The sequence below is a fragment of the Ranitomeya imitator genome, chromosome 7, assembly GCF_032444005.1.
Source record: "Ranitomeya imitator isolate aRanImi1 chromosome 7, aRanImi1.pri, whole genome shotgun sequence".
Taxonomy (NCBI): domain Eukaryota; kingdom Metazoa; phylum Chordata; class Amphibia; order Anura; family Dendrobatidae; genus Ranitomeya; species Ranitomeya imitator.
The window spans coordinates 181,983,036-182,007,382 of record NC_091288.1 but is presented as its reverse complement, the minus strand read 5'-3'; positions in this window follow the sequence as shown (position 1 = coordinate 182,007,382).

Genomic DNA, 24,347 nt, shown 5'->3' with positions numbered 1-24,347 from the left:
ACCAAAAACACTCAGTTTGAAAAAATGTTTGCAGTAATCCGCAAGTGCTAGTAAAAGATGTAAATAACAGGGTATTTGGTTGATACGTTTTTTGCAAAAAATGTATACTAAGCTGTTTCTACATAGAGTGGAGTAGAGAAAAGAGAAAAATTCACTGGGTAGAGAGGCAAAATGAGCAATTGTAAGTACACAGTGCTATATAATATGGTGATTGCAATATATTAAGAGAATAACAACTTTGATGGAAGGAGGAGTGCTTCTTTTATTATCTGAATTGGATATTTTTACTTATAGTCTAAAATATATAAGATTTAGGCCATGTTCACACATTCAGTACTTGGCCAGTTTTTTAAATGTGGTGCAAACAAAAAAAAATCATAAAAACAGGCACGAATGCAATAATAATAATAATAATAATAATAATAATAATAATCTTTATTTTTATATAGCACTAATATATTCCACAGCGCTTTACAGACATTATCATCACTGTCCCCAAAATGAATCATACCCTTTATTGTTACCATTTAACAGCTTATTAATAAGCACTTTGAGTTATTATTAGGCCATGTTCACGCGTTCAGTTTGAGTTTTTTACCTCAGTACTTGTAAACCAAAACCAGGAGTGGGTGGTAAATGCAGAAGTGGTGCATATGTTTCTATTACACTTTTCCTCTGATTCTTCCTCTCCTGGTTTTGGCTTAAAAATACTGAGGTAAAAAATGTAACCAAAAACTCAACGTGTGCAATTGGCCTTCCTTTCCTGGTTTTGGCTTACAAATACTGAGGTAAAAATTTCAACAAAAACTCAATGCGTGCACTTGGCCTTCCTCTCCTGGTTTTAGCTGACAAATACTGAGGTAAAAAACTCAACGTGTGCGCTTGGCCTTCCCAATACTGAGGTAAAAAATTCACCAAAAACTCAACGTGGCCTAATAGTGACTCAAAGTGCTTAGTAATAAGCTGTTGAATGGTAAGAATAAAGGATCCAATTCATTATGGCATTCGTGCTTGCTTTTTGCAGGATTTTTAGCGGGTTTTTTTTTGTTTGCACCACATTTAACTTTCTATTTGCGCCTTTTTTTTAAGTCTACTTTGCATGTTTGATTCTTGTAAGTTACCACTATGGCTGGAATGTAGGGTTTCCAGATGTGTTCCCCTGATTCATCAGCGACTTCATCATTTTTAAAAATTTACAAAATGTGTCGCAAATGTGCTCCAGTTTCCCCGCACCTCGGAGTCATTTTATGTTTGCCAAATATAGTATTTTGGTGCAATTTTTATTCTATTTGTGAAACGTGTGCTAAAAAATGCAAAAAAGTCGAAGACAATAATCAAAACTACTTTTGACTTTTGCACAAAATTCTTGAAAATTTTGGCACAGAGAAATTAGTAAAGATGAGCGAATATGTTCGGAAACCGATCGCCGAATTCGAAAGTGCCATATTCGTGCCATATTTGTACTCTATTCATGACAATTTTATGCTTGATGATCGTTTCCGAATATATTTGCTCATCTGTACTCCTTTTGACTCCAATAGCGTTCGCCTATGTTCGGCGAATATTGCAAATACAGCGATCGTAATCCGAACCGAATATTGAAATATTCGCTTATCTCTATTAATGAGTACCACAAGACACGAAAAATAAGTGAGTAAAAACATAAAATGATGACTAGGGGCCAAAGTGTTCTTGCACAGGGGTCCTCTGGTGTCTTCACAACTAGAACATATTACTGATGTGAAAAATATCAGCATGGTGACATTTTTCAGGAGACAGGTTCTCTTGAATTTTTGCTCAGTAGTCATTGTACAAAGCATGAATTCTGGTATGGATCACTAGGTGACTTTTCCAGCATGCTGCAATCAGCCTTCCCATCAGAAGAATGGAGTAATTGAAAGCATAAAACAGATGCATGATTCTCAACCTCCCAGCGATAATGTAAGTATTTTTCTAAAGTATGTCACTCAGCAATCATGTTTCTACAATTCCCTGACAGCATATGAATTCAGAACAGAAGTAATTAACACGGAAGATGGAAACAGCAAAAATAATCCAAAACAAAACATCAACATGAATAATCAAGCAGGCTTAAATTAATTAAAATAATTAGAGATTACCGTGACAAGGTAAACTAGGATGCTCATATCAATTTCTCATGAATATTCACTTCCAAATCCATGTTAAAGGAACCTACTGCTGTGTCAGATTATATTCCTGTAGTTTAAATTTATTTCTGAAAGCTGAATTACCTAAAAAGTGTTAGCTCAATAGTCAAAAATCTTTTTGAAAACTTAAAAAAAAAAATGTAATTATTTCAAGAGACCCTTTAAAGGGAAACTGTCACCAGGTTCATTCTTCCCAATCTGAGGGCAACATAAACAAACCAAACAACCAACTATTCTAACTCCAGAACCAAGAAGTGTAAGGCTATATTCACACTTTGCGGATTTTGCTGCGGATCCGCAGCGGATTTGACCGCTGCGGATCCGCAGCAGTTTCCCATGAGTTTACATTTCAATGTAAACCTATGGGAAACAAAAAACGCTGTGCACATGCTGCAGAAAAATCCGCGCGGAAACGCTGCGGATTACATTCCGCAGCATGTCACTTCTTTTCTGCGGATTTTCAGCTGCTCCAATAGAAAACTGCAGTTGAAAATCCGCAGAAGAAAACGCAGTAAAAACCGCGATAAATCCGCAGTAAAAACCGCGATGGGTTTTCACTGCGGATTTTGCAATTCCGCTGCGGAAAAATCCGCAGTGGAATCTGCAAAGTGTGCACATAGCCTAAAACTAACGCTGGCAATCCCTGATTGCCAGAGATGAGTAAATAGAGCAGAGAGGAGAGGCCAACACTGAACAGCTGAGACCATCAAAGCAGGAAATCTCCAGGAGCTCTTGACTGAGCAGATTAACCCTGACCTGCTAGCAGAAATCTGCCCTGTTTAATATGATGGTGAAGTGCTTCTAATTAGTGTAGGAGTACCTGAAATCTCTCTGTCATGGTAAACCAGTTACATTTATCATGTTCACTATGTGTTAAAACTGACCTGGTAATATGATTCTCCAGGGCAGTACAAGTACGCAAGTACCAAACATATATAGTTTACAGGTTTTTTATTTATATGGTGAAAAACATTTGAAATGTATTTTTTATAAAAATTCACGTGTGTCACCATTTATCGAGACTTATAAAGTTTTACCTTTTTGGTCAATTGGGCTGTGTGACAGCTTGTTTTTTGAGCCCTGAGATGCAGATACAATGTTTTGATCGTCTATTTTGGCATTTTGTTTGTAGTGTTGCGGCTGCCGAAAAGAAAAATTCTGGCTCTCTAATTTTTTTTTTGTTACTTTTTTTAACGTTTTACAGTACGCCATTTACTAGTGTTGAGCATTCCGATACTGCAAATATCGGGTATCGCTATTCGATATCCGATATTCGCTGTATCGGATTTCCGATACTGAGTTCCGATACTTTTAAGATATCGGATACCGGAATCGGAAGTTCCTACAGTGCAATGATGCACTATAATGGAGTATGGGCGGTGTGCGGGCGGAGACTGCGTGCCTGTGTGTGCGGGCGGGGTCTGTGCGTGACTGTGAGGGGTCTGTGCGGGTCTGCCGGGGATCTGTACGGGCCTGCCAGGGGTCTGTGCGGCCTGCTGGGGGTCTGTGCGGGCCTGCCGGGGGTCTGTATGGCCTGCCGGGGGTCTGTGTGGGCTGCCGGGGGTCTGTACGGGCCTCTCGGGGGTCTGTGAGACTTGCCGGGGGTCTGTGCAGCCTGCCGGGAGTCTGTATGGGCCTCTCGAGGGTCTGTGCGGCCTGCCGGGGATCTGTGCGGCCTGCCGGGGGTCTGTACGGGCCTCTCGGGGGTCTGTGCGGCATGCCGGGGGTCTTTGTGTTTGTGTGCAGGCATCGTCCGATAGGACTACAAGTCCCATCGGGCTATGCCTGCTACAATGGCAGTGATTGACACATTAGCCAATGATGGGACAGTAGTAGTCCCATTATCCGGCTAATGTGTTGAATGTAAAAAAACAACAACACAAACATACATACTACATACATACAACATACATACTATATACAACATACATACTATATACAACATACATACAACATACTACATACATACAACATACATACTACATACATACATACAACATTCTACATACATACTACATACATACATACAACATATTACATAGATACTGCATACATACATACAACATACATACAACATACCACATGCATACGACATACATACAACATACTATATACTACATACATACATACATACATACAACAAACCACATACATACAACATACATACAACATACATACAACATACATACATACTACATACATACTACATACATACAACATACATACATACTACATACATACAACATACATACTACATACATACTACATACATATAACATACATACTACATACATACAACATACATACAACATACATACTACATACATACAACATACATACTACATACAGTACATTCATACATTACATACAATACATACATATAGACATACAGTACATAAAGTTATATGAAAAAGTTTGGGCACCCCTATTAATCTTAAGCTTAATGTCTTATAAAAACTGTTTTTTTTTGCAACAGCTATTTCAGTTTCATATATCTAATAACTGTTGGACACAGTAATGTTTCTGCCTTGAAATGAGGTTTATTGTACTAACAGAAAATGTGCAATCCTGCACAGCCTGCACAGACCCCCGAGAGGCCCATACAGACCCCACGGCAGGCCCGCACAGACCCCTGGCAGCCCGCACAGACCCCCGAGAGGCCTGTACAGACCCCCGAGAGGCCCGCACAGACCCCCGGCAGGCCCGCACAGACCCCCCACGGTCCCACACAGACACGCAGTCTCCGCCCACGTACCACCCACACTCTTCCCCCCTCCGGAACAGGATGTACAAGGACAGAAAAGGCTTATTTTCATTCCAATATTTGTGTCCCATTGACTTGCATTAGTTTCCGGTATCGGTATCGGTGATATCCGTTATTTTTTGGATATCGGCCGATCCAATCCGATCCCGATATTTCCCGATATCAGAAGGTATCGCTCAACACTACCATTTACCGATTGATCAGGGTATTTAATTTCATATTGTGACAGATCGGACTTTAACAGACAAGCAATACCAAATATGCGGGTTCTTGTTTATTTCTTCATTTTTAATAGAGGAAAAGAGGGTGATTTTAACTTTTTTTTATTTTTTTTTATATTTGTTAGAAAAAAATTAGACTTCTCACTGTACTTGTTAGTCGCTTAAGGAGACTTGAACCTGCAGTAATCCAATTGCTTGTGCTAGACACAGCACTACTTTACGTAGCAAAAATTAAGGTCCCTCATGAACAGAAGCTGGCGTTCAAGGGAGCACCATCATAACAGACACGGGGGTCTTCAACAGACCCCAAGCTGTCACGTCAAGCCATCAGTGCTTAGGAAACGTGTTGCAAGGGTGCCAATCGATGCATGCAATGATGTATCCACTACCGGGGCGCTGTAAGTGCCGCTGTTAGAGATTGACGGTGGCATTTAACAGGTTAATCTGTAACTGTACGCCATACGTTGGTAAGGTGTTAAAGAATGAGTAGCCATTTAATATATGGTGCCGCAAGGTCCTTGGTAGGGGAAGATCTGCAATGTAAAGGACACTACTACATATAGGTCACCCTTTATATTAGCGATTTTGTTTTTTCCTCCCTTTGTCGCCAAATCCATAGCTTTTTATTGTTCTGTTGACATAGCTTTGAATTATACTATTCATTTAACCATATAATATAATAGAAAAAAAATCCAAGTGTGATGAAATGGTCAATAAAACTCAATTCTGCAATTGTTTTTTTTCTTGTTTTGTTTTGACACCATTCATTGATCGGTAAAAATGACCTGACAACATTATTCTACATTATTATATTTTTTTATATATTTGAGTGGCTGAAAAAAATTCATTACCTCGTAAAAAAAAAGGTTTTCACCATTTTCTGTGGCTGTAACGTTTTTTTAATTGTTCCGTCCAGGGAGTATGGTGAGGGTTTATGTGTTTTGCGCTGAGCTGAAGTCTTTCTTGATACCATTTGGGGATACTTGACAAATGATCTTTTTTTTTAATTGCATTTTTTCAGGGGAGTGCCACGACCAATTCTGGCAGTTTTATTTTTTTTTTCCAACATTTAACATATGGTTTTAAAAAAAGTTATATTTTGATAGATCGGACTCGATGATGCAAAATATGTCTAGCTTGGACAATGTATTTTTGACAAAGGAAAAAGTGTATGATATACATTTTTATTCCTTTTTAAATTGAAAAAAAAAATCCTTTTTTCCGCTACTTTATTTTCTCCTAGAAAACTTGATCCTCTGGACTACAGAGCACGTGAGCACTGGTCCGACTACGCCCCCTTCTGTAATAAGCAGCTCATTTTCAATAGACAATCTACACAGAAAGCTGTGGTGTGGGCGGGAGCAGCGCTTTCAACTCTGCTTCATGCTACATCTAAGAACTCTGATTGTGTCACAAAGACTGCACCCAGTAAAATAAGTGACACATTGCTGGAATCAGGGTCTATTTTCCTGCATTGTGCTGCTCTCATAAGAGATAGAAAAAAAAAACTGCTGACAGATTCCCTTTAACACCTTTTCAGCTCCTTTCAGTTGGACATTTTAGCATGGACTAAAGCAAACTGGAAAATAGTCTCGCCTATGGCGAGACTAACATTATGATGGAACCCAGACTAGGAGCTGTCCAAGATTTCAAGTGCTGACTTTAAAAAGAGAGCAGAAAAACTTGGATGTCATCCTCATAGTTTTCTAACCTTTTCCACTTCTAACCATTGGAATATTCAGATGGATAAATAAATCTTCCAAAATATAAATGTATAATAAAGATCTGCAGAATAATAAGAAATACTGTACATGCATAAGAACAAACGTGATATCACAGGTCCGTTTTAATAATACAACCCCTGGCAAAAATTATGGAATCACCGGCCTTGGAGGATGTTCATTTAGTTGTTTAATTTTGCAGAAAAAAAGCAGATCACAGGCATGGCACAAAACTAAAGTCATTTCAGATGGCAACTTTCTGGCTTTAAGAAACACTAAAATAAATCAAGAACAAAAAATGTGGTAGTCAGTAATGGTTACTTTTTTTTAACCAAGCATAGGGGAAAAATTATGGGATCACTTAATTTTGAGGAAAAAAATTATGGAATCACCCTGTAAATTTTCATACCCAAAAATAACACCTGCATCAAATTAGATCTGCTCGTTAGTCTGCATCTAAAAAGGAGTGATCACACCTTGGAGAGCTGTTGCACCAAGTGGACTGACATGAATCATGGCTCCAACAAGATAGATGTCAATTGAAACAAATTAGAGGATTATCAAACTCTTAGAAGAGGGTAAATCATCACGCAATGTTGCAAAAGATGTTGGTTGTTCACAGTCAGCTGTGTCTAAAATCTGGACCAAATACAAACAACATGGGAAGGTTGTTAAAGGCAAACATACTGGTAGACCAAGGAAGACATCAAAGTGTCAAGACCTGAAACTTAAAGCAATATGTCTCCAAAACAGGAAATGCACAACAAAACAAATGAGGAACGAATGGGTGGAAACTGGAGTCAACACCTGTGATCGAACTGTAAGAAACCGCCTAAAGAAAATGGGGTTTACATACAGAAAAGCTAAACGAAAGCCATCATTAACACCTAAACAGAAAAAAACAAGGTTACAATGGGCTAAGGCAAAGCAATCGTGGTCTGTGGATGACTGGATGAAAGTCATATTCAGTGATGAATCGCGAATCTTCATTGGGTAAGGTGATGATGCTGGAACTTTTGTTTGGTGCCGTTCCAAAGAGATTTATGAAGATGACTGCCTGAAGAGAGCATGCAAATTTCCACAGTCATTGATGATATGGGACTGCATGTCAGGTAAAGGCACTGGGGAGATGGCTGTCATTACATCTTCAATAAATGCACAGGTTTATGATGATATTTTGGACACTTTCCTTATCCCATCAATTGAAAGGATGCTTGGGGACGATGAAATCATTTTTCAAGATGAGAATGCATCCTGCCATAGAGCACAAACTATGAAAACATTCCTTGAAAAAAGACACATCAGGTCAATGTCATGGCCTGCAAATAGTCCGGATCTCAGTCCAATTGAAAATCTTTGGTGGAAGTTGCAGAAAATGGTCCATGACAAGAATCCAACCTGCAAAGTTGATCTGGGGACAGCAACCAGAGAAAGTTGGAGCCAGATTGATGGAGTCCTGTGTGACCCTCATTAAGTCCATGCCTCAGAGACTGCAAGCTGTAATAAAAGCCAGAGGTGGTGCAATAAAATACTAGCGATGTGTTGGAGTGTTTTTTTGTTTGTTTTTCATAATTCCATAATTTTTTCCTCAGAATTGAATGATTCCATAATTTTTCCCCTATGCTTGGTTAAAAAAAGTAACCATAACTGACTACCACATTTTTTGTTCTTGATTTCTTTTAGTGTTTCTTAAAGCCAGAAAGTTGCCGTTTGAAATGACTTTAGTTTTGTGCCAGGTCTGCGATCTGCTTTTTTTCTACAAAATTAAACAACTGAATGAACATCCTCCAAGGCCGGTGATTCCATAATTTTTGCCAGGGGTTGTACATTGACATGATAGAAAAAGAGGAGAAACTTTTTTTTTATGTAAAATGACAGACCTTTAACATAAAATGACTCATTTCCTTGTAGAAAAAAAATGTAAAAGTAAAAAAAAAGTGATGTCCTTCCAGCTGCAGATCGATCTTACCTTTAAAATTTCTCTTGCCAACAGTCTCCATGGTAAAGTACACAGGAGCACCATGGAGATAGTTGTCAAGAGACAGGTTAATTTGGAGCTTAGTTCCCCTTGAATAGAAGTTTTCTTAGTGTTAAAACCCCTGTTCATTGTATGATATTGAGCACAATAATTTGTGCTTAAAGGGGATATCCGAGACTTTCTGAGAACCAAAATTGTGCCTAAGCACTAGCAGGCAGGTAGTTGCTATTTACCTGCCTGTTGTGCATGGCGCCGTTCTTCCCGGCACAGAGCAGTCACAGACCGCTCCTGCTGGCGATTCAGCTGCCTCTGCTGACATCACGTTGACAGGATTCTTTTCCGCTCCGCTCTCTTGACAGGGCAGGACTTCCGATGTCATTCTGATTGACATTCGCATTCCCGCTAGCTTACTGAGGAAACCTGTTGTCAATGAAAATGACGTCCGCAATTCTGCCCCCTTTCAACAGAGCAGAGCGGAAAAGAATCCTCCGCTCTATTGAAGTGACATCAGCCAAGGTAGCTGAATCTCCAACAGGAGCGGTCTGTGACGGGTAAGAACGGCGCCGGGCACAACAGGCAGGTAAGTAGCAACCAACTGCTTATTAGTGCTTTGGCACATTTTTTGTTTTTCTGAAAGTCCCGGACACACACTGTAAGGATAATCTGTCAGCAGGTTGTTTTGCACCTAATCTAATAGCAGAATGATGTAGAGACAGAGACCCGGATTATAGCAATGTGTCACGTACTAGGCTTCTTATATAAAATAATTATCAGCAGGAGATTATCACTATAGATCTACTTAGACTGGTGTGTAGTCGAGCCACGCCTCCACCACTAATTGGCAGTTTCTGCCTATGCACAGTGCACACCGAAAGCAGCTAATCAGTGGTGTGAGCGGGGTTATACAGAGCTCAGCATTAAGGGAACTGCTAGATCTGCAACAGATAAAATCTTATTTAATCAAAATAGCTGCAAGGAGCCCAGAAAGTAATACATTACTTGAATCAGGGTCTCTGCCCCTACATCATGATGCTCTCAGATGGAGTAGCAAAAGTTTGGTGACAGATTCCTTACAGTGTTATTCATTTACAGTGCCTTGCGAAAGTTTTCGGCTTCCTGGAACTTTTCAACCTTTTCCCACATATCATGCTTCAAACATAGAGATACCAAATGTAAATGTTTGGTGAAGAATCAACAACAAGTGGAACACAATTGTGAAGTTGAACAAAATTTATTGGTTATTTTAAATTTTTGTGGAAATTCAAAAACTGAAAAGTGGGGCGTGCGATATTATTCGGCCCCTTTACTTTCAGTGCGGCAAACTCACTCCAGAAGTTCATTGTGGATCTCTGAATGATCCAATGTTGTCCTAAAAGCCTAATGATCATAAATATAATCCACCTGTGTGTAATCAAGTCTCCGTATAAATGCACCTGCTCTGTGATAGTCTCAGGGTTCTGTTTGAAGCACAGAGAGCATCATGAAGACCAAGGAACACAACAGGCAGGTCCGTGATACTGTTGTGGAGAAGTTTAAAGCCGGATTTGGATACAAAATGATTTCCAAAACTTTAACCCCTTAGCGACCGCCGATACGCCTTTTAACGGCGGCCGCTAAGGGTACTTAAACCACAGCGCCGTTAATTAACGGCGCTGTGGAAAAAGTGTATAGCGCCCCCCAGAGGCCGAATTTCTCCGGGGTCTCGGCTGCCGGGGGTAGCCGAGACCCCAGAGAACATGATTCAGGGTTTTTTTTTACCCACCCCGCATTTGCGATCGCCGGTAATTAACCGTTTACCGGCGATCGCAAAAAAAAAAAAAACGCGATTTGCGTTGTGTTTCTCTCCCCTCTAATGTGATCGGACATTAGAGGGGAGAGAAATAGGGTCCCCCAAGCCCCCCACGGTACCTAATGTACCGGTGAAGGTGCCCCCCCCGGTCCCCGACCCTCCTCCTTCCGGTGCGGGCTCTAAAATGGCGGGCGCAAGTGCAGATGCGCCCGCCAAAACCTAGCTTCCCCCGGTGTATTGGGGTCGGTTTTTACCGACCCCTGGAGCGATCGCAATCCCGGGGGTCTTTACAGACCCCCGGGGTTGCGATCGCTGCAAATAGTTTGTGAAAAAAAAAAATGCTTTGCATTTCTCTCCCCTCTGATGTGATCGCACATCAGAAGGGAGAGAAATAGAGCCCCCGAGCCCCCCACCATACCGCCTGCACATCAGTGCTCCTGTCCCCGGTCCCCGGTCCTCAGTCCATGGTCCCCGGTCCTCAGCCCATGGCTCCTGGCCCCCCTTCTTCTTCTCTGCTGGAAGAAAATGGCGGGCGCATGCGCAGTGGGCCTGCCATGATCTGCCAGCAGAGACCCAGCAACCTATGAGAATTTTCTCATTGGCTGCTGGGTTTTGATTACTGTAATATGTCCAATTACAGTGATCAAAACCCCTAATATTTGATAAACATGGCAGCACTTGGGCTGTACCTTTCTCTTCTCTCCTTGTAGTTGTTCTAGGAGAGAAGAGAGAGAGACTACAGTTCAAGTGCTGCCCTGTCAGTTACAAAAAACATAATATCTGCCTCCGCCAGCATCCAATTTACCCACCCCCGTTCTCCGTAATCCCTGCATCATCAGCAGAGGATTATAAAAAAAAAAGAAAAAAAAAATTATAATTTAAAAAAAAAAAGATTGGTTAGGGTTAGGGTTAGGGTTAGGGGAGGAATTAGATAAAATGGCCCGCAGAACTTTTAGCGCGGACCAAGCTTACAGCCTGCTTTGCTCCGGCAGCTCCGGCAGCGAAACAGATTCTGCCCCTGAAGCTGAGCAGTTTTCAGACAGTGATGACGACTCTTCCTCCACGGGATCCCCCAGCCCGGTGGTAGCGGAGTCGGTCGTCACTGCTGAAGCTTCAGAGGCAGGACCAAGTACCGCAGTCCCCCCACTGCTGTGGTATAATGACACCCCATTTTCCCCTCAAATTTCCCCTTTTTCTGCAGTCCCTGGAATAAAAGTAGATGTCGCCAATTTTACCCCCATTGATTTTTTTGAAATTTTCATTAGCCCCGAAGTCCTGCAATTAATCGTCCACCAAACAAACCTATATGCCCGGCAATATATTTCCCAAAAACCCACTGCCTTTCATTCCCGTTCCTGGATCCCCACAAATGTCCCTGAAAAAAAATTCTTAGGCCTCACCCTGAATATGAGTATAGTAAAAAAAACCACTCTCCGCTCTTACTGGGCAACAAAAGCTGTCCACTGCACCCCTGTATTTGCAGCCATCATGTCCCGAGCCCGTTACGAAGCCCTGATGAGATTCCTCCACTTCAGTGACAATTCCCAAGCTCTCCCAAGAACTGACCCCAACTACGATCGGCTAAATAAATTAAGACCCCTAATTTCCTTCCTAAAAACTTCCTTTCTAAATTCCTATACCCCAGAGCAAAATGTGGCAGTCGACGAGTCCTTGATGAGCTACAAGGGCCGTCTGTTATTCCACCAATTTATTCCCTCCAAGGGAGCCAAATACGGCGTAAAATTATATAAAACTTGCGAGAGCTCATCAGGGTACACGTCCACCTTCCTAATTTATGAAGGTAGGGACCGCCAAATAAACCCCCCAAACTGCCCCCAGACAATTGGTATCCCAGGCAAAATTGTCTGGGAGCTAATGACGCCCTTTCTCAATCAAGGGTACCACGTGTATACCGATAACTATTACACGAGTATCCCCCTATACAAATCCCTCCATGCTGCAAGTACAGGGGCCTGTGGGACAGTGAGGAAAAACAGAGTGGGGTTTCCGTCACAGTTGGTGTCCAGACGTTTGGAGAAGGGGGCGTCATTTTCACTTGCAAGCGACCTACTTCTTGCAGTGAAGTGGAAAGACAGGAAGGACGTCTATATGCTTTCCACACTGCATATGGACACCACTGTGACGGTCAGAGAGAGGGGTGCCACCAGGGACAAAGAAAAACCAGTCTGCGTCACAGACTATAACAGACATATGGGTGGCGTAGACCTGTCAGACCAGGTTCTGCAACCATACCTGGTCAAGAGGAAGACCAGGGCGTGGTATAAAAAGATGGGAATCTATCTAATTCAGACTGCCACCTACAACAGCTTTGTCCTATATAAAAAATCTCAAGGACCGCTAACTTTCCTGCACTTTCAGGAAAAAGTAGTAGAGAGCCTCATATTTGAGTCCATGGCACCGGGGGAAGCCTTCGACTCTGAGGATTCCCGGAGACTGTCAGAACGCCATTTTCCTCACCCTGTCCCTGTCACTCCCACCCAAAGGTATCCTCAAAAAAGGTGCAGAGTTTGCAGAAAGCATGGCAGGCGGAGTGATTCCCGATTCTATTGCCCCACATACCCATCCCAACCAGGCGTTTGTATCTCCCCCTGTTTTGAGACCTACCACACCACCTACAATTATTAGTTTGCTTTTTTTCAATAATTTTTATTTTCTGCTTAGTGGCCCCAGTAGTACAATTTGGAACAATTGATAAATAATATTTTAATTAGTAGATCCCATTTTACCCCATTTCACAATTAATTCCAGAACTTGATCAATCCCATACCAAACTACTATCCCAACAAATTCTCGTCCACGTACCCACGTCTGTACGCTCTAGAGTGTGGACCCCACAAATGTTCTTGCAAAGTCAGGTCATCTGAAAATTCTACGACTCGATCAATCTCATACCAACCTACTATTCCAACAAATTCTCGTCCACATACCTATGTCAATAAGCGTTAGAATGTGGACCCCAGAAATGATCTTGAAAAGTGAAATCATCTGAAAATGAATTCTAGGACTTGATTACTCACAAACATTTTTGACCATTTATCTAACTTTGACTGTTTTTATAACTGTCTTGCTACACAAAACTTTGGCTTCCATTTATATTACTTATATTTATGTTGATGATACGGGCATGATCATTTTATTGTAGGATTTCTAAAAAAATTAGGAAGTTCCGTACTTATACACTATGGGCTTTACTTTATGGTTCTTGCCGAACCTCTGGTACCAGACAATACTTTCTATAGAGAACTGGTTGTTTTGTGCATATAGCGGTTCTGACCTTGGCGGGTGGGAGCTTGCTATGGTGTACCACGTCTATTGGCATATTCGTCTCTCATATAGGGATTGATGGAGCTAAAAGGACGTTGTACGACCAGTCTCTGAAAGTGTCTGCCATTCTAGCCCTGATGGTGTTTTTTCATCTTTGGAACAAACTCCGCTTTGCCACATAGTTGGCTGCATTTTCCTACACATTTTGCCCTTCATTCCAGTACAGTTTATTCTTCCTGCTACAATATACGCAAATGCGGGACAACTGTTTTGTTAGCAAGACCAATTTTATAGTCAGCCATTGTGTTTTAGGATCATGCCTCCCTCTGTGAGTAATAATTCCTGGAAGGATTTTCTTTTTTGCTCAATGTCTCTAGAAGCTTTGAATGGGTCCGACTCCTGGATCTTCAATTTCAAATAAAGCCAAATTTGTCACATTGTGCCCCTTTCTGTCCAAGCCCTGCCATTTGTCCAAACAGAACTTTTTGACTACATATGGGATATCGCTGCGCTCATAATAAAGTGGGTAACGAATTGTGGGGTCCACTTTTTGATGTTATTTCTGAAAAAGTGAGACATTCAGGTCTAAAACAAGATTCTCGTGGAAAAAAATGAATTTTTTCAATATGACGACCTAATGTTATCAAACTCTGTGTCATACATGTGGGTTCAAATTGCTCAATATACCCCTGATTAAAATCTTTGAGGGGTGTAGTTTCCAAAACGGGGTCAGTTGTGGGGGGTTTCTGCTGTTAGGCACATCTACAAACCCAAAATGGCGTCCGCTCTCACAATTAAGAGATTAAAAATTCAAATGGCGCTCCTTCCCTTCCAAGCTCCGCAGTGCCCCCAAACAGAGGTTTACCCCCACATACGGGGTATCGACATACTCAGGACAAATTGCACAACAACTTTTGGGAACCAATTTCTCTTGCTACCCTTAGGAAAATAAAAAATTGGGGGTGAAAAGATCATTTTTGTGAAAAAAAAATGATTTTTAATTTTTTCGGCTCTACGTTATAAACTTGTGTGAAGCACTTGGGTGTTCAAAGTGTTGACCACACACCTAGATAAGTTCCTTAGGGGGTCTAGTTTCCAAAATGGTGTTACTTGTGGGGGGTTTCCACTGTTTAGGACACCAGCGGCTCTCCAAACGCGACATGGTGTCCGATCTCAATTCCAGAGAATTCTATGTTGAAAAAGTCAAATGGCGCTCCTTCCCTTCTGAGCTCTACTGTGCACCCAAACAGAGGTTTACCCCCACATACGGGGTATCGACATACTCAGGACAAATTGCACAACAACTTTTGGGGTCCAATTTGTCTTGCTACCCTTGGGAAAATAAAAAATTGGGGGTGAAAAGATCATTTTTGTGAAAAAAAAATGATTTTTAATTTTTTCGGCTCTACGTTATAAACTTGTGTGAAGCACTTGGGTGTTCAAAGTGTTGACCACACACCTAGATAAGTTCCTTAGGGGGTCTAGTTTCCAAAATGGTGTCACTTGTGGGGGGTTTCCACTGTTTAGGCACATCAGCGGCTCTCCAAACGCGACATGGTGTCCGATCTCAATTCCAGAGAATTCTATGTTGAAAAAGTCAAATGGCGCTCCTTCCCTTCTGAGCTCTACTGTGCACCCAAACAGAGGTTTACCCCCACATACGGGGTATCGACATACTCAGGACAAATTGCACAACAACTTTTGGGGTCCAATTTGTCTTGCTACCCTTGGGAAAATAAAAAATTGGGGGTGAAAAGATCATTTTTGTGAAAAAAAAATGATTTTTAATTTTTTCGGCTCTACGTTATAAACTTGTGTGAAGCACTTGGGTGTTCAAAGTGTTGACCACACACCTAGATAAGTTCCTTAGGGGGTCTAGTTTCCAAAATGGTGTCACTTGTGGGGGGTTTCCACTGTTTAGGCACATCAGCGGCTCTCCAAACGCGACATGGTGTCCGATCTCAATTCCAGAGAATTCTATGTTGAAAAAGTCAAATGGCGCTCCTTCCCTTCTGAGCTCTACTGTGCACCCAAACAGAGGTTTACCCCCACATACGGGGTATCGACATACTCAGGACAAATTGCACAACAACTTTTGGGGTCCAATTTGTCTTGCTACCCTTGGGAAAATAAAAAATTGGGGGTGAAAAGATCATTTTTGTGGAAAAAAAATGATTTTTAATTTTTTCGGCTCTACGTTATAAACTTGTGTGAAGCACTTGGGTGTTCGAAGTGTTGACCACACACCTAGATAAGTTCCTTAGGGGGTCTAGTTTCCAAAATGGTGTCACTTGTCAGGGGTTTCCACTGTTTAGGCACATCAGCGGCTTTCCAAACGCGACATGGTGTCCGATCTCAATTCCAGGGAATTCTATGTTGAAAAAGCCAAATGGCGCTCCTTCCCTTCTGAGCTCTACTGTGCACCCAAACAGTGGTCCTTCCCCACATATGGGGTATCGGCATTCTCCGGACAAATTGCACAACAAATTATGTGGTTCATTTTCTTTTTTTACACTTGTGAAAATAAAAAAAATTGGTTCTGAAGTAAAATGTTTGTGAAAAAAAGTAAAATGTTCATTTTTTCCTTCCACATTGCTTCAGTTCCTGTGCAGCAACTGAAGGGTTAATAAACTTCTTGAATGTGGTTTTGCGCACCTTGAGGGGTGCAGTTTTTAGAATGGTGTCAATTTTGGGCATTTTCTGCCACATAGACCAATCAAACTGACTTCAAATGTGAGGTGGTCCCTAAAAAAAATGGTTTTGTAAATTTTGCTGTAAAAATAAAAAATTGCTGGTCAAATTTTAACCCTTATAACTCCCTAATAAAAAAAATTTTTTATTCCAAAATTGTGCTGATGTAAAGTAGACATATGGGAAAAGTTATTTATTGACCATTTTGTGTGACATATCTCTTTGATGTAAGGGAATAAAAATTCAAATTTTGAAAATTGCTAAATTTTCAAAATTTTCGCCATATTTCCGTTTTTTTAATAAATAATCGCAAGTAATATCGGAGAAATGTTACCACTAACATGAAGTACAATATGTCACGAAAAAACAATCTCAGAATCAGCGGGATCCGTTGAAGCGTTCCAGAGTTATAACCTCATAAAGTGACAGTGGTCAGAATTGCAAAAATCGGCTTGGTCATTAAGTACCAAATTGGCTCTGTCACTAAGGGGTTAAACATCCCAAGGAGCACTGTGCAAGCAATCATATTGAAATGGAAGGAGTATCATACCACTGCAAATCTACCAAGACCCGGCCGTCCCTCTAAACTTTCATCTCAAACAAGGAGAAGACTGATCAGAGATGCAGCCAAGAGACCCATGATCACTCTGGATGAACTGCAGAGATCTACAGCTGAGGTGGGACAGTCTGTCCATAGGATAACAATCAGTCGTACACTGCACAAATCTAGCCTTTATGGAAGAGTGGCAAGAAGAAAGCCATTTCTCAAAGATATCCATAAAAAGTGCCGTTTAAAGTTTGCAACAAGCCACCTGGGAGACACACCAAACATGTGGAAGAAGGTGCTCTAGTCAGATGAAACCAAAATCGAACTTTTTGGCAACAATGCCAAGCGATATGTTTGGCGTAAAGGCAACACAGCCCATCACCCTGAACACACCATCCCCACTGTCAAACATGGTGGTGGCAGCATCATGGTTTGGGCTTCCTTTCTTCAGCAGGGACAGGGAAGATGGTTAAAATTGATGGGAAGATGGATGGAGCCAAATACAGGACCATTCTTGAAGAAAACCTTTTGGAGTCTGCAAAAGACCTGGGACTGGGACGGAGATTTGTCTTCCAACAAGACAATGATCCCAAACATAAAGCAACATCTACAATGGAATGGTTCACAAATAAACGTATCCAGATGTTAGAATGGCCAAGTCAGAGTCCAGACCTCAATCCAATCAGGAATCTGTGGAAAGAGCTGAAAACTGCTGTTCACAAACGATCTCCATCAAACCTCACTGAGCTCGAGCTGTTTGCCAAGGAAGAATGGGCAAGAATTTCAGTCTCTCCATGTACAAAACTGATAGAGACAGACCCCAAGCGACTTGCAGCTGTAATCGCAGCAAAAGGTGGCGCAACAAAGTATTAAGTTAAAGGGGCCAAATAATATTGCACGCCCCACTTTTCAGTTTTTGAATTTCCACAAAAATTTAAAATAACCAATACATTTCGTTCAACTTCACAATTGTGTTCCACTTGTTGTTGATTCTCCACCAAAAATTTACATTTGGTATCTTTATGTTTGAAGCATGATATGTGGGAAAAGGTTGAAAAGTTCCAGGGGGCCGAATACTTTCGCAAGGCACCGTATATAAGACAATAAAGAAGGCGTTCCCTTGCCTCTTTTGGAGTTTGTCATTTTTATAATGACATTGTGTAACATTGGCATCAGTGGCAGATGAATGAATTATTAAAACTATCTGTGCCCTGTAATACAAAGTCTTCATCCCTCTTCATGTTTTATAAAATATGTCCAATTGCGACCCTTATACCAACCCTTTAACACTACCGATGAGTGCGGAGTCCATTTTTTGCTTTTGGTATTTTTGAAGCATCTCGAGAAACCCATTATAGGAGGTCAAAAATGTAATCAGTTCCATGAGTTCCAAGAGTTACGTAAAAATTCCGTTCAATCTAATATTTCCATCTCAGCAGTAAAATGAACAACTACAAAGGAAGATGGAGCTCGCACCTTTTTCATTTTGGGTTTGTTTGCTTTTTAATTAGATGGTTTCATGTCTACATTACTGCATATATATATGTGTATCTGTATACATGCAAGAATGTCTGCATTGGACAAAAGTAAAAAAAAAAAAAACACGAAGTAATTAATCCTACAATTGAAAAATTGTTGTTGTCAAATATGTGATAAAAAACCACCATAGATGTATATCCACAGATAATGCCATAACAGCCTGATAGATGTGGGTGCCTCCTTCAGGAACCCTCACCTATAATAAGAAGAGGAATTCATTCATTCTCAGCTGTCCCATTCCTCATATACTCAAATTATATTTTTAGAGATAAAGAGGACTTGTACCCTAGTGCCACCTATTGGAAGTTGCCATCCAAAAACTCAATATCGAACCTTTAACGAGCCTTGCCATATAACTTAGGATAATAGCGTAACCAGAATCTCAATTTGCAGACACGTGTTTCGGGGTTGTTGCCCCTCATCAATGCATTCATGACATCTTATTTGGCTGTAGTAGAGGCTTCTGACTTGGGTCTTAAGGGTAATGTTTCTCCTTGAGACATGCCAGTGTAAGGAGGCTTATAAGCCATGTAATGCTTATCTGGGAAATTAAATATGCAAGCCATTCTCCACAAGGAGAAACATTACCACTTTTTCCTTATATAATGTAATAGATAGATGGTGGTGCTTGGGTGCCACCCTCTACTTTGACATTTTTGGCCATTCTTTTTTGGTAGCTCCAATAGACTTTAATGGAAAGAACCATGTGTAACAAGGTGGCACGGGGTGGTAGTCATAGCCAAGTCCACTAGGTCACAGTCAGTGAGCACCCCGGCCCCTTGCATGTGAAAATACAGTTACAGTTCCAGCCCCAGGTCACCGTGGGTTACCTCAGAATAACGTTGGAACGGCATCCTCCGGATGCACAAAACGTCACACTCTTTGAGGCCCAACAGTGGCAACTTGTTTAATCAAGATGAGTAGTTGGAGAAGGTACACAATCCCTGATCTGTCCCTATTCACAGCAATGGCTCCCAGTTGGCTCTCAGGAGCTAAAAGTCTCTTGTGAGGCATAGACTCAGTCCTTGTGCCCACTGCCCGGTAGTCCATTGGCAGTTGGTAGTCCCCAGCCGGGGGTACTTTCCCTCTGTCCCAAACGGGGACGCATATGTGCCCCAGATGGGGGCTTCTTCTGTCCCAGAAGGGGACAGCTCTTGCCTTAGGCCATGCTGCCTGAGCTCTGACCAGGAAGCAGGAGCTTCCTGCTTCTTTGAGACTGCTAAGCCAGCCCTCTAAATTAACCTGTGCTTACCCTGAACTAATCACATACATTGCAATGGTACAACATTAGGGCATTGCAAACAGCGCAGCATAACCATAACACATTACCTTAATACATATAGTGAACAGTGCAATACAATACACATGTATGCATAACCCACAGGCGGGCACCGCATGGGGGACCACATACAGGAAAGGAGAGAGGGGCATCCGAGGGTCCCTGCCGCCTCCTTACACCAGCACGGAGCCCGACCTGTGTGTGAGTATCACGTCCACGTATGGCATATCCATGTGCATAGCCGATAAATATGTAAACTGGAAATACCTCTTTCATTGACACCATGAATGGTCAGTTCCTTGTAGACTTCTCTGTCGGGCGCTGACTATTTGTATTCTGCTGAAGACTTTACGCTAATCTTTAATCATCAGGATTCAGAGAAGCATTGATCCTAAGCAGCGGCATCACACCAGCATGACTGTATAAATTCAAAAGATATACGGCCTTCCAGGAATTCAGCAAGAGTCTGTATACAGAAACTATGGAGACTGTCGGCTTCCAGGAAATATTACACAAAAAAAAACGATGAAAAGCTGAAATAATGAAAAACGGTTCTTGACAATTGTGTTTCTGCGGTCCGGAGTGAAGTGATGTGTTACCCCGCTGTTCGATTTCTTACTATGCTCATATGGAGAAAGCATCATAAATCGGATCAGCGTATCACAGATTATATGGCCTGACGCTGTCTCTTACGTTTTGTAAAGAATGCACAAATAATGAATCTTTCACATCACAGTTTAAATTAAAATTTTCATTTCTTATCAGTATTATCCCAAATTTGCTCACTGCTTTGCTCTAGAACCGGGGTATTCCATGTCCTTTAAAAGGATCAATAATTTAGTGATTTTGTGTTCAAAAGGGCTCTCATTCCCCGTCATTGATCTCTGCAAACATGTCTCTGATCAGCCAATAAAGGAGCAAAACACTTTTCCATTGACTGGCAATTAGATGCTTTTTGTCCTTAGAATTGAGATGTGCTGCTGACAATATGCAGACTGGATGGGGGACAAAAAAGCAATGTTTTTTTTCAGCATACAGTGTGTATCAGGAATCTGTCACAAGGATTTTGCATGATGTAGGGGCAGAGACCCTGATTCCAGTGATGCATCACATCATTACTCGATGCTGCAGTTTTTATTAAAAACTATTTTATCTGTTGCAATTCTACCCGTTCTCTGAATGCTGAGCTCAATATAACCCCGCCCACATCACTGATTGGCAGCCTACTGTGCATAGGCAGAAAGCTGCTAATCAGTCGTGGGGGCGGGGTTCGAATATGTGGCAGCAGACTAAGTAGTCCTCTAGTGATAATCTCCTGGTGATTTTATAAAAACTATATTAACAGACCAATAAGTGACACATCACTAGAATCAGGATCTCTGCCCCTACATTTTCTCCTCTCAGATTAGGTAGAAAGAAAACTAAAAAAGATAAAAATCTAGGCGGTCCGCATTACAATCTATAGTGATATTGTATCAGTCATGTGATCGCTGGGTGTAGCGAGGGAGCACGGGATGAGTCGTGCGGGATACAGTCAGCTCAGAAGCTAAATATCTCCTGTAACTGTGGCTAATAAACCGGTTCCAGGGGGAAAAAAAAAAATTTAAATGTTTAAAAGCACCCTGCACCCAAAGGTCTTTTATAACCTTATGGGGTAACACAATGTGTGAAATAAAAAATAAATAAATATCTAAATAAGTAAAAAGCGGGATAAACAAATAAATTAAAAAAACGCTGACAATCCAAATCTTTTTTACTATCCTCTCTTCTGTTGAAAAAAAAACAACATGTACGATACATAGAAATAATATGACTCTCCGATTGAGAAAAAAAAAAATCTACAGCCCTTTAACCCCTTTACCCCCAAGGGTGGTTTGCACGTTAATGACCGGGCCAATTTTTACAATTCTGACCACTGTCCCTTTATGAGGTTATAACTCTGGAACGCTTCAATGGATCCTGGTGATTCTGACATTGTTTTCTCATGACATATTGTACTTCATGACAGTGGTAAAAATTATTTGATAGTACCTGCGTTTATTTGTGAAAAAAACGGAAATTTGGCGAAAATTATGAAAATTTCGCAATTTTCCAACTTTGAATTTTTATGCAATTAAATCACAGAGATATGTCACAAAAAATACTTAATAAGTAACATTTCCCACATGTCTACTTTACATCAGCACAATTTTGGAACCAAAATTTTTTTTTGTTAGGGAGTTATAAGGGTTAAAAGTTGACCAGCAATTTCTCATTTCTACAACACCATTTTATTTTAGGGACCACATCTCATTTGAAGTCATTTTGAGGGGTCTATATGATAGAAAATACCCAAGTGTGACACCATTCTAAAAACTACACCCCTCAAGGTGCTCAAAACCATATTCAAGAAGTTTATTAACCCTTCTGGTGCTTCACAGGAATTTTTTGAATGTTTAAATAAAAATGAACATTTAACTTTTTTTCACAAAAAATTTAATTCAGCTCCAATTTGTTTTATTTTACCAAGGGTAACAGGAGAAAATGGACCCCAAACATTGTTGTACAATTTGTCCTGAGTATGCCAATACCCCACATGTGGGGGTAAACCACTGTTTGGGCGCATGGCAGAGCTCGGAAGCGAAGGAGTGCCATTTGACTTTTCAATGCAAAATTGACTGGAATTGAGATGGGACGCCATGTTTCGTTTGGAGAGCCCCTGATGTGGCTAAACATTGAAACCCCCCACAAGTGACACCATTTTGGAAAGTAGACCCCCTAAGGAGCTTATCTAGAGGTGTGGTGAGCACTTTGACCCAACAAGTGCTTCACAGAAGTTTATAATGTAGAACCGTAAAAATAAAAAATCATATTTTTTCACAAAAATTATCTTTTCGCCCCCAATTTTTTATTTTCCCAAGGGTAAGAGAAGAAATTGGACCCCAAAAGTTGTTGTACAATTTGTCCTGAGTACGCTGATAGCCCATATGTGGGGGTAAACCACTGTTTGGGCGGATGGGAGAGCTCGGAAGGGAAGGAGCGCCGTTTGACTTTTCAATGCAAAATTGACAGGAATTGAGATGGGACGTCATGTTGCGTTTGAAGAGCCACTGATGTGCCTAAACATTGAAACCCCCCACAAGTGACACCATTTTGGAAAGTAGACCCCCTAAGGAACTTATCTAGAGGTGTGGTGAGCACTTTGACCCACCAAGTGCTTCACAGAAGTTTATAATGCAGAGCCGTAAAAATAAAACAAAATTTTTTTCCCACAAAAATTATTTTTTTAGCCCCCAGTTTTGTATTTTCCTGAGGGTAACAGGAGAAATTGGACCCCAAAATTTGTTGCCCAATTTGTCCTGAGTGCGATGATACACCATATGTGGGAGGAACCACTGTTTGGGCACATGGGAGGGCTCAGAAGGGAAGGAGTGCCATTTGAATGCAGACTTAGATGGAATGGTCTGCAGGTGTCACATTGCGTTTGCAGAGCCCCTAATGTACCTAAACAGTAGAAACCCCCCACAAGTGACACCATTTTGGAAAGTAGACCCCCTTAGGAACTTATCTAGATGTGTGCTGAGCGCTTTGACCCACCAAGGGCTTCACAGAAGTTTATAATGGAGAGCCGTAAAAATAAAACAAAAATTTTTTCCCACAAAAATTATTTTTTAGCCCCCAGTTTTGTATTTTCCCGAGGGTAACAGGAGAAATTCGACCCCACAATTTGTTGTCCAATTTGTCCTGAGTGCGCTGATACCCCATATGTGGGGGGGAACCACTGTTTGGGCGCATGGGAGGGCTCGGAAGGGAAGGAGCTCCATTTGGAATGAGGACTTAGATGGAATGGGCTGCAGGTGTCACATTGCATTTGCAGAGCCCCTAATGTACCTAAACAGTAGAAACCTCCCACAAGTGACACCATTTTGGAAACTAGACCCCCTAAGGAACTCATCTAGATGTGTTGTGATAGCTTTGAACCCCCAAGTGTTTCACTACAGTTTGTAACGCAGAGCCGTGAAAATTAAAAAAAAAAATCTTTCCCCCCAAAATTATTTTTTAGCCCCCAGTTTTGTATTTTCCCGAGGGTAAGAGGAGAAATTCGACCCCAAAAGTTGTTGTCCAATTTGTCCTGTGTACGCTGATACCCCGTATGTTGGGGGAAACCACCGTTTGAGCGCATGGCAGAGCTCGGAAGGGAAGGAGCGCCATTTGGAATGCAGACTTAGATGGAATGGTCTGCAGACGTCACATTGCGTTTGCAGAACCCCTAATGTACCTAAACAGTAGAAACCCCCCACAAGTGACCCCATATTGGAAACTAGACCCCCCAGGGAACTAATCTAGATGTGTTGTGAGAACTTTGAACCCCCAAGTGTTTCACTA